Source organism: Carassius auratus, chromosome 29 (assembly GCF_003368295.1).
Source record: "Carassius auratus strain Wakin chromosome 29, ASM336829v1, whole genome shotgun sequence".
In the NCBI taxonomy this organism is placed as follows: domain Eukaryota; kingdom Metazoa; phylum Chordata; class Actinopteri; order Cypriniformes; family Cyprinidae; genus Carassius; species Carassius auratus.
In genome coordinates this window covers 18,305,142-18,323,920 of record NC_039271.1, presented here as the reverse complement: position 1 = coordinate 18,323,920, position 18,779 = coordinate 18,305,142, and the positions used below count along the sequence as shown (strand labels likewise).

General features: G+C 40.5%; 1 protein-coding gene across 1 annotated transcript in view; it reads left to right on the top strand.

The window, feature by feature from the left end:
• The window catches only part of LOC113048268 (protein FAM19A5-like), a 191,591-nt gene extending 186,044 nt beyond the window's left edge, over window positions 1–5,547 (top strand). The window contains exons 4-6 of the transcript XR_003276432.1: window positions 2,512–2,879; window positions 4,528–4,729; window positions 4,986–5,547. The gene's annotated coding sequence lies outside the window, so the exon portion shown is untranslated. The remainder of the gene's footprint in view (window positions 1–2,511; window positions 2,880–4,527; window positions 4,730–4,985) is intronic.
• Window positions 5,548–18,779: the final 13,232 nt, after the last annotated feature.

Genomic DNA, 18,779 nt, shown 5'->3' with positions numbered 1-18,779 from the left:
CTCAAGACTAGAGAAAAGTCAGGACATGAAGGCAGAATCATGACAGAACCCCTCCCTAGAGGAGCGGCTTCCAGACGCTCCCCAAGGGAACATCAAACGTGGGACAGGACTGACTGGGACAGAGACAAAAACCAACAAGACATGACAAACAACAACAAAGGCAAACAAGAATACACAACGACAGGGTTAGGGTGACAAATCAAAAAAAAAAAAAAAAAAACAAGGAAGGGGAGGAGGCGGGACAACAAAGTTCATGGGGGACAGACCACAGGAGTCTTAGAAGGACGGGACGAAGGCTGACGGTGAGGGGTCCAGGCAGGGCTGGGTGGTGAGGGGTGGGGAGTGGTCTCAGGACAACTGACAGAGGACATGACAGGAGGAGTCACAGGACACGGGACGACATCTACTGGACATGGGGCGACATCAACGGAACACTCGACAACATCAACGGGACACATGACAACATCAACGGGACACGGGACACCATCAGTGGAGACAGAAACTGGGTCAGGAACTGCGCTAACTGTGGCTGGCTCGGGATCTCTGGGGACAGGGTCAGGGGACAAGACAGGACTGGTAGGGACTTCAAGGATCTTGGCAAGACGAGACAAATAATCAGACAAAGTCTTGGCTGCAATAATAACAGGCATCTCCTTACGAGATGAGACAGACTGTAGTAAAGCTTCTGCTGCAGAGTCGGCTGCGGCTCTCTCCTCTGCCCTCACGACTGCAGACTTGGAAACAGTTCTCCTAGTCGCCGGTTCGGGGTCAAGGGTCACCGCCGCTGGCTCGGGCATGCCAGCGCTCTCCGCCACTGGCTCGGGCACGCCAGCGCTCTCCGCTGCAGGAGGAGACAGAGTCGCAGGACCGGAAGACCCCTTCTTCTTCCTCTTCCTCCTTGGCCGTGGTGCAGAGGTCACCGCTGGGTCTGAGACGGGTTGGGGGAGTTCGGTCTCTGGCAGGGCTGACGCCGTCCCTGAGGCCTCTGAAGCAGACTCCCACGAGAACCGTCTCCCTCTTTTCCTGGGGAGACTGCTGGCTGGGGAAGGCGCCTCAGGACTTTGGGAGGGATCTGCCTGTTCCCCCAGTGTTCTGACGGCCAGGAGACGACCCTCTGGGATCATTGGCAGCTGGGTAGGTGGGGGGGACCTCTGCGGCTCCTCCTGGGAGAGACTCTCCCACAGCCGGGAACAATGAACCAACAAAAGACAGAGCACACTAGGGGATCTAAATAGGATAACTAATTAAGACACAACAGGTGGCACAGATTCGGCAATCACGATAACACTAGGATAACAAGGGGCGGGGCAAGGGAACGAGACAACACAAGCACATGGCCCAAAGACAAGGCCATGTGCTTGTACACAAAACACCGGTCTGTCATGATCCTGCCTCAAGACTAGAGAAAAGTCAGGACATGAAGGCAGAATCATGACAAATATAATGACAATTTTTATTTATTTGTTGGTCTTGGTAATGGTTGGCCAAAAAAAAAATCTCTACACATAGCTTTCTGGAAATGGTGACACTCTTCCAATGAGATTTAAGGTCCGATATTTCCACTCGTAATAAAAAAATATGACTTCACGTTATGTCAATCACACTTACACACTGCCTCCGAAACTTTCTTCCGTAATAATAAAATTAGGATGGGGTTAAATTTTCCACGTTTTACGGATCCGTTTGAATGATGTTTTTACAATTCAGAGCCACGGAATGATGGATACGAAAAAAACTGTGTGCAAGGAGCTTGATCTGAACATTAATATGTATAAGATGGGATCTGAATATATGTTCATTAAATAATGAATTGAATGTTTCCCTTTTAAATTAAATATTTTCAGCTGAGATCCTAACATTATTGAGTTAACAAAATTGTCAAAATGCATAGATGTACATTAAATATTTGATTTATCATTTAATTAAAGTCCATTTGTTTATAATAATAATAATATGTAACGATACAATCTCCATATTCATCGGGAAGAAGGAGGCGGGAACCAGCGCACAATCAAAATACTTTAATAATTAAAAAATAAACACAAAACAGCGCGTCAGCCCCTCACGCCTCGTTCCCACGCCTCTCGGCCCCGCCCCACTCGCCACATAATAATAATAATAATAAAATTGATAATGTTATATAAGGTAATAAACAGAAAGTGGGGCTCATGGTTTCACAGGATTTTGTGGAAACAATTGCATGGAAACTGCACTGCCTAAATATATGAATTGGTTTCATATGTAACATTGCTTTAAACATTGTTAAAGTAAAAAACATCAGACAGACAGAACAACACACATATAGAGAGAGAGTGAGAAGAGGGTCAAAATGGCCCTTCCATCAGTCATTATTTAACTTTAAAGCTTATTAAGGTATAACTCACCCTTTTATATTTGTTTATACATTATTTTTCTACCTACTTTTGTATGGTCTACTCTATACAACGTTGATGTTGAAAATTTTGGCTACACACATTTTGTAACTCTCTACTTTTTTCTTCTTTTTGTTAGGTATGATATACGGGAAGGTCAAATTGTGGCTCTTCAAGAGTTGGGTTTCAGCTGGACATCAATTGCTGCTTTATTTGTAGCACACGGACCCTTTATTTTCTTTTAATCTCAGACAAAGATTTGGTCTACTTTCAAGACATCCATTAAGTAGTTTAAGTAATGAAGAATTTGATTCACTAATACTACAGGTGTTGTCCTTATGTAGGACAGACTTACATTCAAGGAAGCCTTCAGAGTAGAGGTTTAAGAATCCAAAGAAGAAGAATACGAGAGAGGCTCAGAATTATTGATCCAATTGGAAGAGCAATAAGTCGCAGACAAACAATTCGTCAGTGGATTTACATCATTTCTTCACCAAACCAGCTATGGTGAGTATACTTCACAAATGCAGCGTTGCTAATTCAGTACACCAGCTGACACTTGTGTTCATTAACCTACACCATTTGACCTAAATATATCAAATAAACTGTAAATGAATCATAATATTATTCCCCATAATGCACAAGGCTTCTTTTGTCATATTATTAATCTGGTATTTTTTATATACAGTATTGAACCCATTCAAATCTATTAAACTAACACCTTGTGAACATAAATAATTTTGAATATGATTCCCTATTAAATATATTTAATAGGGAATATAGGTCAATGTCAAGTTTATTTAAAACAAAACAACACAAATGCTGACCAAAGTGCTTCACAACCGACATAACAAATATACAATTAACCCATTTAAATCCATTAAACTATAAAACAGTTTGACCAAAAGTTATTAAACCAATTGTAAATGACAAATTTATTGAATTGATACATTTAGGTCAAACAGTGTTGTAGTTTAATGGATTTAAATGGGTTCACTATTGTATATATGAAATACCAGATTACCAATCTGAAAAATAATTATTCTCCATTATAGGGTATAACATTCTGATCAATTTACTGTTGGTTTGATATCTTTAGGTCAAACGGTATAGTAGTTTAATGGATTTACAGAAACAAGTAAGGGATAATGTAGAGCAAGGCGGTTGTTATAGCGAATAACAACCCTGACAGACTGATCACCCGACGCGAAGTCGATTGGGACCCTCTTTTATTACATGGCTACCTACAAAATAAATAAATAATTTGACACAAAATATTGATTTAAAAAGGAGTTTATTGATTTAAAAACGATTGTATTTCTTCCGCTAAAGAAAATAGTCCGTTCCACGTCCATAGTAACGCTCTGTTGTTCATGGCAACGGTGTGTTATATTCGCAGTGGTCCGATATCAATAAATAACACACCGCATTCTACATTAGAATTAAACCTAGCTATGTAATAATTACATTTAAAGTTCCACAATTGTTACAAAACAGATGAATTGCTGATGACAAAAAACAGAGCCTTGTGCAATAAAAGGGATAGTTTTCATAGATTTTCATACAGCATAATGTCATAGTTAAATAGTTTAAAGTTGCAATGTGTATTTTTTGCGGCATCTAGTGGTGAGAATTGCGAATTGCAAACAGATAGTAACTCATGGCAGATCCTTCAAAAATAAAAATTGAATGAAAAACTATGTTGGCCGACGGTTTCACGAAATTCGTCTGCGTCTTTTTCTGCTGCTTCTCATTCAAGTTGTTGACGAAACGTGCTCTGTAGCACTGTTTTTTTTGCTGTCGGCTACGGTAGATACATGACGTCACGATATGTCGACCTTCAGAGTCTGCGGTTATGTAGATATAAATAACTTTTTCTAATGTAATAAAAACATAACCGATCATTAGGTAAGGTCTTTATACACCACTGAAAACATAGTTATGGATCTTATATTGCATTTCTGTCAATACAACCTCAGAATTATTACACATTGTACCTTTAATTGATTTATTGTCCTGAGAGATATATATATTATCTGAGTTGGTTTGGGATCCAAACATGAAATGCACAGAGTATCCTGAAACCAAATGTCTAACGATTATCAAACGTTAAAATAACTTTACCACCATCTTACATCCATCTCTTTTAAAATAGGCACATTGACGGTAATCATATATTGGCCAGTTGGAAATTCTATTACCATGGATGTGTGGATGGATTCAGTCGGTGCATTGTACACTAAAAATGTCGCACCAACAACAAAGCTGATACCGTCTTCAGACTGTTTCAGGAGGGGGTGAACAACTTCGGCCTTCCTTGTCGTGTCCGCTCTGATGCTGGACGTGAAAATACAGAGGTTGGTTATTGCTTAACTTTATTTCTCTCTAGCTGGGAAACAGCACATCTGGTCACCAGTTTATGTTTTAGGTGAAATAAAAAGAAGTGGTAAAACACATTTTAAAGGACAGACAGATTTCACAGTAAGATGACCAGACAGATAGATCAGAGACAGACTGAAATAAAGTTAGAAAAAGATAAATGATCGACAAAAACCTTTGAAAATTGATTTGTTGTTCTCACACAAATTTTATGTCAAATAATTTTTCTCGCAGGTTGCAAGGTTCATGATCCAGCAAAAAGGCTCAGGAAGGGGAAGTTTTATTGTGGGTCAGAGTGTTCACAACCAACGCATCGAGAGACTTTGGGCTGAACTGAACAGAGTTCTGACTTATCACTACAAAGATCTTTTTCAGTTTTTGGAGCAACATTCACTGCTTGATTCCACTTCTGCTGTAGATATCCATGCTTTGCATTACGTATATCTACAAAAAATAAACAAAGCAGTGAATGAGTTTGTCAATCAGTGGAATCACCATGCACTCAGAACAGATCGAAACTGGACACCACTTCAGCTGTGGACATCTGGTGTACTGCAGCACACTGGATGTTCATTCTACAACCTACTGGATGACTGCGAGGACATCTTCGAAGAGACTTTTTCAAATTGCAGTCCAGCTGATCCCAGATGTGACAGTACACTAACACTGACAGATGACCAAGAAGCATTCTTAAGAGAGAGGGTTGATCCGATGGAAGATGATGGCAACTATGGTATTGAGCAGTACATCTTGGTTAAATCACACTTGCAAATGCTGTTAATTTGAGTGTACCGAAACGGTAACACTTTTTATAAAAACGTTCAGTTGTAAGTCATTTATAAGTGGTAAGTTAATGATGAACTAATCATTTACAAAACATTCATAAATGATTTGCAAGTGATATACTAACATTTTATGTAGGCTATGTGTTTTGTAAATTGTGTTACAAGTCATTTACAAGTGAATAGTTAATGATTTACTAATTATTTACAAAACATGACTATGCATTTCATGTTTAATACTTTTTTTGTTGTTGTTGTTGTATGTTTTGCTCACATCAGGTGCACAGTGGTTAAAGACTCCATGTGTTTCAGAGAAGCTGTCTATACCCTCCCCAGTCAGCACTTACACTGCAGTACACACTACACTACACTACACCCTACACTACACTCTACACTACAGAAGATAACTGTCTATACCCAGTCAGCACTTACACTGCAGTGCACACTACACTACGCTACACACTACACTCTCTACACTACAGAAGATAACTGTCTATACCTTCACCAGTCAGCACTTACACTGCAGTGCACACTACACTACAGTGTTCAACACCTGTAGATGATGTGTAAACTATTCATCACTTGTAAATGTGTTACACATCATTTGTTGATCTTATGCCTTATTGATTCTTGAAGTGGTAATCTACGAATGACGTGTAACACATTTACAAGTGATGAATAGTGTACACTTTAGATTAGGGGATGCAGAAAGTGTTGTAAATAATTTATTTTCATGCGTTTACACATCATTGTGTTGAACACTGTTACTTACCTGCTACAAATGATCTGTATGTATACAAGGCATTTATAACACTTTCTGCACCCTCTAATTGCTACAAAACGTTACATACAAAAAAATAACATAACACTTATTAATCATTTATGAAAGCATAGTCAATGTTTCATAAATTATGTTAGTCTTACTATTCACTTGTAAATGACTTGTAACAGAATTTACAAAACATACATAAAATGTTAGTATATCACTTGTTAATCATTTATGAATGTTTTGTAAATGATTCTTTCATCATTAACTAAGTAAGGGATAATGTATAGCGGTTGTTATAGCGTATAACAACCCCGACAGGCTGAAAGGGAGCCCAACGTGAAGTGGAGCTTGAAACAGCCTGAAGGGGTTGTTAATCGCTATAACAACCGCCTTCAGCTCTACATTATCCCGCTTATTACATGGCTACCCACAAAATAAATAAATCATTTGAAACAAAATATTGATTTAAAAACGATTTTATTTCTTAAGCAAGAAAATGGTCTGTTTTGCGTCCATAGCAACGCTCTGTTGTACATGGCAATGGTGTGTTAAACTTCGCAGTGGTCTGATATCAAGAAATAACACACCACATTCTACATTAGAATTCAACCAAGCTATGCAGCTAATAATCACTTATAAATGACTTACAACTGAACGTTATTATAAAGTGTTACCAAAGAGGATGCTTCAGGTTTAGTGATTAGGTGTTTTCAGCTGTGTAATCAGTTGTGAATTATGAGTAACGATAAAAAAAGTCTATCGGCTAACATACCCAAAACAACAGGATTCAAATACTGCTGAACATTTGTTTTAATGAAAAACAATGTTTCTATTGACAATCCAAACATTTTCAACAGGTTTTGTTCAAAGGTTAAAATCTGTGATATTAACATGACCAATAACATGATCAATGAAAACACTGGAAAATATGGGTCATACAGACTGTAGTTGGTAAGCGACAAATAAAACTTTTACTTCAAGCTCAACGTGTTTAAATTTAAAAAAAAAAAAACACTGAAAATTAGTGTGACATTGAAGTCCAACCACATCTGTGAGATTGTGCTTATTTGTAAGCATGCAGTAAGGGGGAAAAACACCTATATGTCTCAAAATATGTGTAAAACACAATATAAAAAATCAGCTATTTGAAGAAAACAGAATATGTGTGGTTCATGCAAAACCAAAACCAGCGGAATTCCTGATACCAAAACCCATTTTCTCACAGAACGACTCGTAGGTTTTAGGGAACGTAGGGAGTCGTATTGTATTCTCACAGGTGCTTGCCTGCGGAAGGGTACATTCTTGGTTGTCCTCAAGGAAGTAAATGGATGGTTCAGGGTTGAATCCAAGTGCTGGAACATAATTTGTTCCAGTAGTGAACACTAGAATATCCTCTAGTGATACGCATGCCACTGTTGAGGTAATGCACAATGTTGCAATAGTATATATGGTACATTGTTTAATGTAGATCTGTGAAAATAAACTAAATATAATCTATACAATACTTACACTGGCAGTCTTGCTAGAAATCTCTCCAGTAGCCTACTGTTCTGCATTCCACATTGTACCGATTGCTGCCTTGTAGTGTAATTTTGAACAGTTCCTCCATAAATTCGGCAGTCAGGGGTAGGTCTTTCTTAATGAACAGTGCTGTCATTTGTTTGGGATGTTCTCTCAGTGCACTTAGCACTCCAAGTGCTTTAAGGCCTTCTGCAAAGCTAAGTATAAACACTTGTTTTTAGATTATTTTTTCTAAAAAATAGCTAAATTAAACAAAGTTTAAAAAGTATATAATAATAATAATAGAACGAATGGGTGTAATATGGTCTCTGCAAATCAAGTACACAGGATGCAAGGCAATTTCTTAAACAGATAATTTTCTGTTACTTTGTGATGACTAACAGACACTTCAACAAACTCCAAACTGAACAAAAAAAAAAATGGTTAGGGCAGAAAAACAATAAGAACTTACAAACAATAAGATCAATAAAGCTTACTATTACTACTTATACAATCAAATGAACAAAATACATCAATTGTATAAAAATGTATGTCTCCTTGTGTTACACAATAGACTTAACATCTATCATGTAATTTCAGAAAGCCATCACTGTCATTTTCTTCTATTTCTACACCTTGTGAACTGTTCTGGCCTGGAAAAGTTATTCAAACATCATACTTCTTACCTGTCGTAAGCTGCCCTAGTTCGCTGCAAAACATACCACTTTGCTAGCTCCTCTGCTACCTGCTTGCAATTTCTCAAGTTTATAGCCCTGGAGCATCCAGCCATAGAGATAACACCTTGGGTCTAAGCCACACTGTCTTGCAATTGGGCTTCGGAATCAGCATTCATAATCTGATATAGGACAAACATGGTTTATGTAAAGCTTGTTAGTTCCAAAACAGATATTTTATAAATAAATATTTCTAAATGATTTATGTTTTAAATAACACAAGTTGCACCAAAAAAGTTTTGGGTAATTGAAATATTTTAGACACACAAAAAATGTTAATTTGTAATTTTCCCATTGGCTTTAGAAAAAACATCATATTACAGTAACAGGGTCATAATTTGATCTTTTCAAATAAACTTTAAAAAATGTCATTTTTTCAGGACACTGTATTTTAAAGATTACGTTTTACAGATATTTATTGGAAAGGGTTAAAACAATGCGTTTCATTTAAGGAGAGAGTTAGTGCATCTCAGGACACACACACACAAACACACACTTCTTAGCTGTCCATCGTGTTCGATGATAACGCTTGCTCCAGGGATAGGGATGGGGGGTGGGGGTTCAGCAACCTTGCCGCTGGTGCCACTTCTCATGGGCGTAAAGTCCGATCCTTGAGCCGCACACTCGACCGCAGATGGAGCAGGGGAAACCAGATACCAGGGGGGTACCAGCCGCCCGTTGGTGTCTCTTGATTCGCCTCATAGATCGTTGGTCTTGGTTGGTTTGGTGTATTTGAGAGACCGCAGCGGCACAGGTGGCCTGCCAGGCTGATCGGTCAAGTGCCAGAGATTCTAGCTTTGTGAGGGGGATGTTTGCCCGCTTTAGGAGGTCCCTGGTATAGTCCTTAAAACGACGCTTTTAACCTGTAGGCCGAAAGATTGGTACAGACTGGATATTGTGTTAAGGGCGTACTGCATAGAGTCTGGGCTGTGGGCTAAGACTGCACAGTCATCAGCATACTGAAGCTCACAGATCTGGCGGGTCTTTGTCTTTGTGTGAGCTTGAAGCCGACGAATGTTGAAAAGGCTTCCGTCAAGTCGGTATTCCACATGGACACCATCTTCATGTCCCAGGACACGGTGGAAAAGGCAGGTGATGGCAGAGAGGAGGATGTTAAAGAGCATTGGAGCCAGGACACAGCCTTGCTTCACCCCAACGTTTACCCCGAAAGACTGTGATTGGAGTTCTCCCATGAGGACTCTGGCTTGCATCCCGTCATGCAGCTGCTGTAGGATGCTGAGAAACTTGGGTGGTACCCCAATTTTGGATAGGTGTTTCCAGAGCAGCTCACGGTTGATGGTGTCAAAGGCTTTGCTGAGATCGATGAAGGCTACGTAAAGGTCTTTGTGATGTTCTCGACTCTTCTCCAGCAGCTGCCTCAAGACAAAAACCATGTCTGTTGTGGATCTGGTCTTCCGGAAGCCACACTGCGTTTCCGGAAGCACAGCTTCCGAGATGTGCTCAACCAGTCTGCTGAGCATGATCTTGGCCAGTACTTTCCCTGCGATGGAGAGGAGAGATATCCCACGGCTGTTGCCACAGACTGCTCTGTCTCCTTTCTGCTTGTATATGACAACAATGTTAGCATCCTTCCAGTCCTGTGGGAGGGTCCCATGTTCCCAGATGTTTTGAATCAGGAGGTGCAGGCGACGCGTGAGGATGTATCCTCCATGTTTGAAAACCTCTGCAGGGATTCCATCGGGTCCAGCGCTTTTGTTGTTTTTCAGCCCTGAAATAGCTTGCCGGAGTTCTGAGAAAAGTGGTGGAGTGTCCAGGTGCATGGTTGGTGGCAAGTCTGGCAGATTATCCAGGATGTGTTGGTCAACAGGGTTGGTGTGGTTGAAGAGATTCTCAAAATGATTTACCCAACAGGCAAGAATCTCAAGAGTCCTTGAAGAGTGTAGACCCCTCAGCTGATCGGACTGGAGCAATCACCCGCTTCCTGGGGCCGTACAATGCTTTTATGGCATCGTAAAAGCCTTGAGTGTTATTGCAGTCTGCCAGGTTTTGGATTTTGTGCGCCCACCCACCAGATGTTCTCCATAGTCCGAAGGGCTCGCTGGGTTTCTGCTCTTACAGCAGTGAAGGTGGCTTTATGGGTAGGAGATCCAGGGCAGGACAGGAGAGCTTTATGGGTTTCATACTTGGTTTTAAGAAGTGACTGTATCTCAGCTGAGTTGCAGTCAAACCAGTCCTGGTGATGTTTCCTTGATTGGCCAAGCGCCTCTGAAGCAGCGTTATGAATAGCCTGGCGTAGAGCTGGCCAATCAGCTGATTCCTCCGGGATCATGTTGAGGTTTTCAGCAAGGAGCCGTCGGAGGTTGTCTTTGATGGTGAGGTTGTTCAACGCTGTGCAGTTTAGTTTCTTGTTTGGGGCTCGCCTCGGAACACGAGGTTGAATACTCATGAGTAATTTGGATCTGACCATGAGGTGGTCAGTCCAGCACTCAGCTCCGCGCATAACACGAGTGGTAAGGACATCTCGTCTATCCTTTTGACGGACAATCACGTAATCCAGGAGATGCCAGTGTTTTGAGCGGGGGTGCTGCCAGGTGGTCTTGAGCCTGTTCTTCATCTGGAAGATGGTGTTAGTGATGACCAGCTGGTGCTCTGCACAGAGAGAGAGGAGTCTGAGCCCGTTGAGGTTCATTTTCCCGACACCATGCTGGCCGATGACTTTACTCCATACCATATGCTCCGTACCCACTCTAGCATTGAAGTCTTCCATGAGTATGATTCTGTCTGTAGCTGGGGTTTTCTGTAGGATGGCATCAAGAGCTCTATAGAAATCCTTTTTGATGTTGTACTCGGCATCAAGAGTTGGAGCATATGCACTGATGAGAGTGGCGAAGCGTTCCTTTGCCAAGGGAATGCGCCATGTCATCAATCTTTCATTGATGCCGATAGGGGTTTCCGGAATGCGCTGTACCAGTTTAGACTTCACAGCAAAGCCAACTCCATGATTACGACGAATGCCTTCGGGGACCCCCTTCCAGAAGAAGGTGTACCCAGCACCAACCTCTGTCAAGGAGTCCTCCCCATGTAGTCTGGTCTCGCTGAGAGCTGCAATGTCGATATTATATCTTGCAAGCTCCAGGGCCACCAGTGCTGCCCTGCGGTGGGGCCTGTCCGGGGTTTCGACCAGGTCCAGCAGTGTACGAACATTCCACGAAGCAATGCTTAGCTTATTTTTTTTCACTTTAATTTTTCGACCGCGAGGGGGGGATGCTCCGGGGGGGGGGGCCCTTCATGGACAATTGACATAGCAGCCAACTGTCCTGCCCTCATATAGCTGCCATTATTAAGAGCTGTAAAAAAAAATAAAGAGATACTTGAAAAAATTTTAGCAAAATATACAATTACTAACTGAAATAATTCAGTGACATTTTCCAATTCATTACCAGCCAGGTTGCATGATAACATTTTCTCATCCTTTACACCCTCGAACATTCCGCTGTAGTTGCAAATGTGCTCAAGAACAAGTCTAAGGAATTCTCTTTTTGGACCCCCTTGGTCAATTGCACCTTCGGGAATGCCAACATAATCTGTAAATTTAATGACAATGGTCTTTGAAGGTAGGAAATTTGGACGTCTCATGGCCCGTTCAGTAACTTCCCAGTAACTTTCCCAGTAAAGTTAAATCTGATCAAGTCACTTGAAATCGCATTCCCAAGTGGTAACAAGATATCCATCAAAGGCAAGTTCTTCATCTCTTAAGAAAATGAGAATGCACCGTTTAAGTATATAGATTGTATTACATAGTAGATAACACTCTTGAACACACATAACTGAATTTGACAGTCCATTTTTTTAACTTATAACTGTGTTTACTTTCACAATTCAGTTTTCAGGTGTAGTGTATAACTTATAATTTATTTTGTATATACAGTACAATTGTCATTTACTCACTCTGTGTGCTGGCTGTGACTGATTAACGTCTAGGACAGATCTTGCGATTGCCTCATTCAAATCCACATCCGAATCTGTGTCATCAAAAAGATCAATATAGCATCTAGCAAAAACATTTAAAAAAAATTCAGTTAAGACAGAACCATCACTTACAGGAGAAACATGTTCTCATCAAGGCTAATGAAATCAAGCAATTAAGTGCTTTTCAAGAATATTTTGTTTGCTCACAAGGTCGTACCACTCAAACATAAAATATGTGCTTCATCTACATATAAACCTTTAATTTAAATTGATATTAAAAGCAAACCTTTCAAACTGCCTTGAGTATTTTGTGTTGTAAAGTATCATAATCTTAATGTTCGATATAGGACAGAGTTGCAACCCTGCGAAAGTCATATGTGACCACTACAGTTTGAGTTATAAACAGTGCATTTAAAGTGTATGTATATAAAGCCGCCGTTGTCCATTGTGTGGAAAATAAACAGAAGACTAACTAAAGCTGAAGCTGCCAAATTACATAACATAAATTAGACGCACTGTTAATGGTCAATTCAGAACTTTATTGCACAGAAGAATGTACAGTATAGAGTACACGTAGCGTGCAGTGTCACTTGCTGCATGTGCTTTGTGACAGGGCACATGCTGTGACAATGACAGAGCATATCAGTCCAGTGTTACACTGCATATTCTTTTATTACACTGTTAGAGCACATATTTGATATATTAAAGACGTTAAAGGCAGGGTAGGAAGGATTTTTCACAAAAAAAAAAAAAAACATTCCAAATTTGTTCAAACTGTCTTTATATACCAATACATAACTAAAATGTAATAACTCTGACGCATTTATTTACTTATTTATTCACCTGAGACGAGTGGAGAGGAAGGAGCGCAGTGCATGCAGTGACATCATGTCAGAATCACATGTAACAAAACACTAGCCTGGGAAAACCCAGACTACTTCTGGCTAATTTTAATTCTCTCTCCAGGATAGTCTGGAGAAGAGCCCATTCAAACTCATTTCTGTGCTGCCGAAATTGCGGCACCAATCAGAAACGTTTGGGGAGGGATTTAGATGATGACGACAGCGCAGCAACGCTGAGAGATTTTAAAAAAATGGATGCTGCCGTGGAACACCACTCGATCGAATCATAGGTTCGGAACATAGACAGTTAATTGCCTGTGAGCTTCTCCTCCTGTCTGTAGGGTAATGCGACAGAGAGTCGAGTGGTTATGACACATTCATTAGCCTATTTTTTACAAAGACTGTTTCTACGGGGCCATAATGTAACATAGAAGGTAATGGAGCCCTTTATACATTGTCGTGTATCTTTAGAAATAAATAATGGACAAATGGAGTCTTTAAACGCCTCAGATGTAAAGTTATTCGCTGTCAAAGTGACGCCAAAATGAATGCTAAGTCAATGGGATGCTAACGCAAGTGAAGTTCTTCTACAAGATGGCGGCACACGGCCGACTTCAACTTCCGGTCGACTTCCTTGCCGCCTGGTTCGAAACAGTTATTGCGTCTGTTTTGAGCGATTTAAACTTACCATTTTTGTTAAAACCGGAGCAAAGAACAACACTCGAAGCATATGTCATCTCCTTCATCGATCTGATTGGTTTTAAGACTATCCAATTGCACCCATAGGAATTTGAGCTACGTCGGTTGGTGACACCCCTTTGGAAATGATTTGTCTACATAGCTTCGCCAGACCCTACACTCAGTTTCAACTGATAAGGGTATGGTTTTAACCAGGCTAATAAAACACCTAACTTTATCACTATAAATATAAAAAAATAAGATGGCTTTTAGTACTCACTATCATATCAATACTGGTAAAGTTTAAAATATATTTTGTTTGATTCGGTAACAAGCTATATTTAGGCTATAGGTAACAAGCTATAGTTATAAGGCAAAGCTAAAAACAGGTTGCATTGATACACGTTTTTCAATTACCATCAGTTACACTGTGCTGAAGGTGAATTTCGTGTAAGATTCATAACATATACGGTGTTATGTTATACGATGTAAGAGTTTACATGATGAAAACATTGTTGACTCTGAAGAGGACTACACTCCAAAGACAAGAACTGCATTGTCGGGTCGAGGACTGGTCCAGGGTCGAGTGCAAAGCAGAGGAGGTCGTTCAGGAGTGCGGGCAACCAGGGTCCGAGGAAGTAGTTTTTGCCTTGTTTGCCTTCACTGACTGCATATGCAGGTGCTTTGAGTTTTGAATGCTCTTTCTCTGCCTTAATTTCACTCTTCGTAGGTTCCACGCCTCTCTAGCACTCCTCAAATCAAACAGGTGCGCGCGCATATGGGCAGATCTAGAAACAGGGGTGGTTGCCATGGTTGCAAGAGTGAGTGACAGTCGCCCAAACCAATCAATTGTTTCATCCCGAATGGAAATAATGAGCTGTGCTTATTGCAGATTAAAAGGTCTACAGTCACTCAATTTTTATACTCTCTTTTTCAGAGCACTTACATTTAGTTATGTATTGGTATATAAAGACAGTTTATATATACGTTTTTTATAAAAATCCAACCTACCCTACCTTTAAGAATTGATTTAAAATTGATTTTCGCGTTGGAAAACTTCCACAGTCTCCAATTGGCCAAAATGCTCGGTTCGCCTTTTCTGAGATCATCTACTCTTCCCTGTGGATGACCTGTGACCTACTTTCTGTAAGATCTGAATTTTTGAGTTTGAATTTTTGACATTGAATTTTAGAAAACTGATTTTGAAGTTCCGAATTTCTTCATCTTGAAAACTTGAATCTGTATTTTTTTTAGATGAATATTTGCAGTATAAAAATTCAGAACAAAAAAAATAGCTGTTTGAAAATACATATCTATAAAATTCAGCCATAAAAACATTTCAGTTTGTTAAATTTCAAATGTTCAATATTCGTTTAAAAAAAATCAAATTCAGAACTATTTAAACTACCACCTAAAATTAAATTTTGTTAGATTACACTTGCAAATAATTCAAGTTTACACAATTCAAATTCAAATCATTTTGTCATAATAATGGCTCCATAATATATTTAGACAATGTTACTTCATTTCCTAAAGTGAGTTTGTTGTACTGTAACATTTTATTCAACATCTTAGGAGTGGTATAATGCCCTTTTCACAAGATGCTAAATAAGTCTCTGATGTCCCCAGAGTGTGTGTGTGAAGTTTTAGCTCAAAATACCCCACAGATATTTTTATATAGCATGTTAAAATTATCACTGTTAGAGGGTGAGCAAAAACACCCTCTGTGTGTCCCTTTAAATGCAAATGAGCTGCTGTCAAAAACTTTTAGACTTTTATGTTCAAACCGGATTCCGACAATGATGAAGAGACTCAAGAAGAAGTGAAACATGTAGAAGCAAAAGGACATTTCTGAATGGTTAGTTGATATATTTATGAAGCTGATGTGGAGTTATCTTCTAGTCATTGATTAGCATATTCTGTCTTGAGAATCTATAAATCGTGTTCAGGGGGTGGGGTTTATGTAAATTCTAGGGTTGGTGATGTCACTAACCCGGGAGGAATGTGGTGTAGTCTCTACCAGCCATTTGTTGTAGTCCTTAAAAAGTGATTTCTTTAAAAGCAAATATCTCCATTTGCTTTGAACTTTGAGAGTTGTAACTTTGCAGATGTTGTTTATGCTCAAACATCAACATTACACACTAAAGTCAAATCATAATCAACCACCCCTTTAAGGTAAAATAAAAACGTTTGCTACTAAATTAACCTGTCCCGTCACGGTAAGAGACGGCGAGAACAAAAAGTGTAAGTGGCCTTTATTTTTTTTACTCACACTAACTGAAAAATAAGCATATCAACCCATAGTGCAGGGGTGTCCAATCCTGCTCCTGGAGGGTCACTGTCCTGCAGAGTTCAGCTCCAACCCCAATTACAACACACCTGAGGCATCTAATCAAGATATTACCAGGTATACTACATTTCAAGGCAGGTGTGTTGAGGCAAGTTGGAGCTAAACTCTACAGGACACACCCCTGGCTGACTAGAACACAGACTCACTGGGCAGGGTAACAAAGTGAAGCAAATGAAGTATTAACAAGATGACAAGGGGGTGAGGATAGAAAACAAAGACAACCAAGTTGTGAGACAGATGAGCACATCCAACAGAGAGAGAGAGAGAGAAAAAAAAACGCAAAACAGACATAGGATCACATGGCAAGGAAGCCACTCCTGACAGAGACACATGAGATGGAGCATGGGGTCAGGATAATCAGACAGAAGTTTCAGAATCAAAACACTATGCTCTGAACAGGAAGACACAAAACAAACAGAACAGCATGACAGAGGAGACCAAGTAATATCAGGACAGACAGAAAAAAACATTGGAGATTAAACAAAATGTTCTCACTACATGTTGCAATGGTAAAGCCAGAGTTCTGAATTGATGAGCACCCTGATTAAAAGCATCATAGCAAGATTTGAATGAATTTATGTTTTTCACCCACCTGCATTCACGGTCACTTGCTTCAACAACAGTATCGAACATAGCTACAGATGACTCTCCAGTAAATCTTGCTTGTGAAGACACGGGCTGAATCTCTGTTGTTAAATCATACACAGGACGAGTGCGTGTTTTGATTGTGAAGACACGGGCTGAATCTCTGTTGGTAAATCATACACAGGACGAGTGCATGTTGCTTGTGAAGAGTATTAAGTATTCCTTTTCTCTTTGTTTTTACTTTTTGTATAGCTTGTTCTCAAATATATCTTACACTTGTAGTCACTATGTGCTTTCAGATCTCTACTATCACTACTAACACTCGGAGAGCACGCTATGTACGTCGCAGGAAGGCCTGTCTGACAAACCTACGCCATGTCCCTCTGACCTCCACTACTACGCTCTCTATTCCAGTTGGTCTCTGGTACTGCCAGTCTGCAGTTAACAAAGCAGACTTCATTTCTTCTATTGCTACTCATTCCGGTCTCAACCTCATGGCACTGACAGAGACTTGGATCAAACCTGAAGATACTGCCACCCCTGCAGCCCTCTCCACTAATTTCACTTGTTCCCACACTCCTCGTACCACTTGGAGGGGTGGAGGTATGGGTCTCCTTATATCCAAAGAATGGAAATTTGATCTTCAGCAATCACCTACAGGTACTGGTTCATTTGAATCACATGCCATTACTGTAACCCACCCTGTTAAAATCCACTTTGTGGTCATTTATCGTCCCCCAGGTCAACTGGGAAACTTCTTGGAAGAGGTGGATGTGCTGCTATCAAACTTTCCTGAAGATGGTACTCCTCTGGTACTGCTTGGTGACTTCAACATCCACCTAGATAAACCCCAGGCTGCTGACTTCAAAACTCTGCTCACCTCATTTGATCTCAAGCTAGTGTCTACTACAGCGACTCACAAATCAGGCAACCAACTGGACCTCATCTACACGCGCTGTTGCTCTGTGGACACCTCTTCAGTTGCTCCACTGCACACCTCTGACCACTTCCTCATTACTGCTAACCTAGCACTTACTCCTGAAGTGGCACACACTCCAACGCAGGTCACCTTTCGACGGAACCTATGCTCACTCTCTCCATCTCGCCTATCTGCTCTGGTTTCATCCTCTCTTCCACCACTCTCTCAGTTTTCTGCTCTGGACACGAACAGTGCTACGGACACTCTTTGCTCCACTTTAACATCTAGCTTGGACAACTTTTGCCCACTGTTGTCTAGACCAGCACACACTGCTCCATCTGCCCCCTGGCTGTCCGAGGTTCTCCGTGAACATCGCTCTAAACTGAGGGTTGCAGAGAGGAAATGGCAGAAATCAAAAAACTCTACGGACCTCAGTGTGTATCAATCTCTCCTCTCTTCCTTCTCTGCAAATTTTTTCACAGCTAAAACATCCTACTACCGCAACAAAATTAACAGCTGCTGTGATGCTCGGACACTCTTCAAGACTTTCTCTTCTCTTTTAATCCGCCGCCTCCACCTCCTCCATCGACTCTTACAGCGGACGACTTTGCAGCTTTTTTCACAAATAAGACAAGATCCATCAGTGACCAATTCTCCCCACTGCAGACTGAGGACAACTTCACAATGACCGACGCACACTCTTTATCCTCCTTCTCCCCACTCTCAGAGATGGACGTCTCCAAAATTCTCCTGTCCAATCATCCTACTACTTGTCCACTTGATCCTATCCCCACTCACCTCCTTCAAGCGATCTCTTCTTCAGTCATACCTTCGCTTACTCACATTATCAACTCCTCTCTTCACTCTGGAACATTTCCCTTAGCATTCAAGCAGGCTCGGGTAAGCCCACTGCTCAAGAAACCATCTCTAAATCCAGCA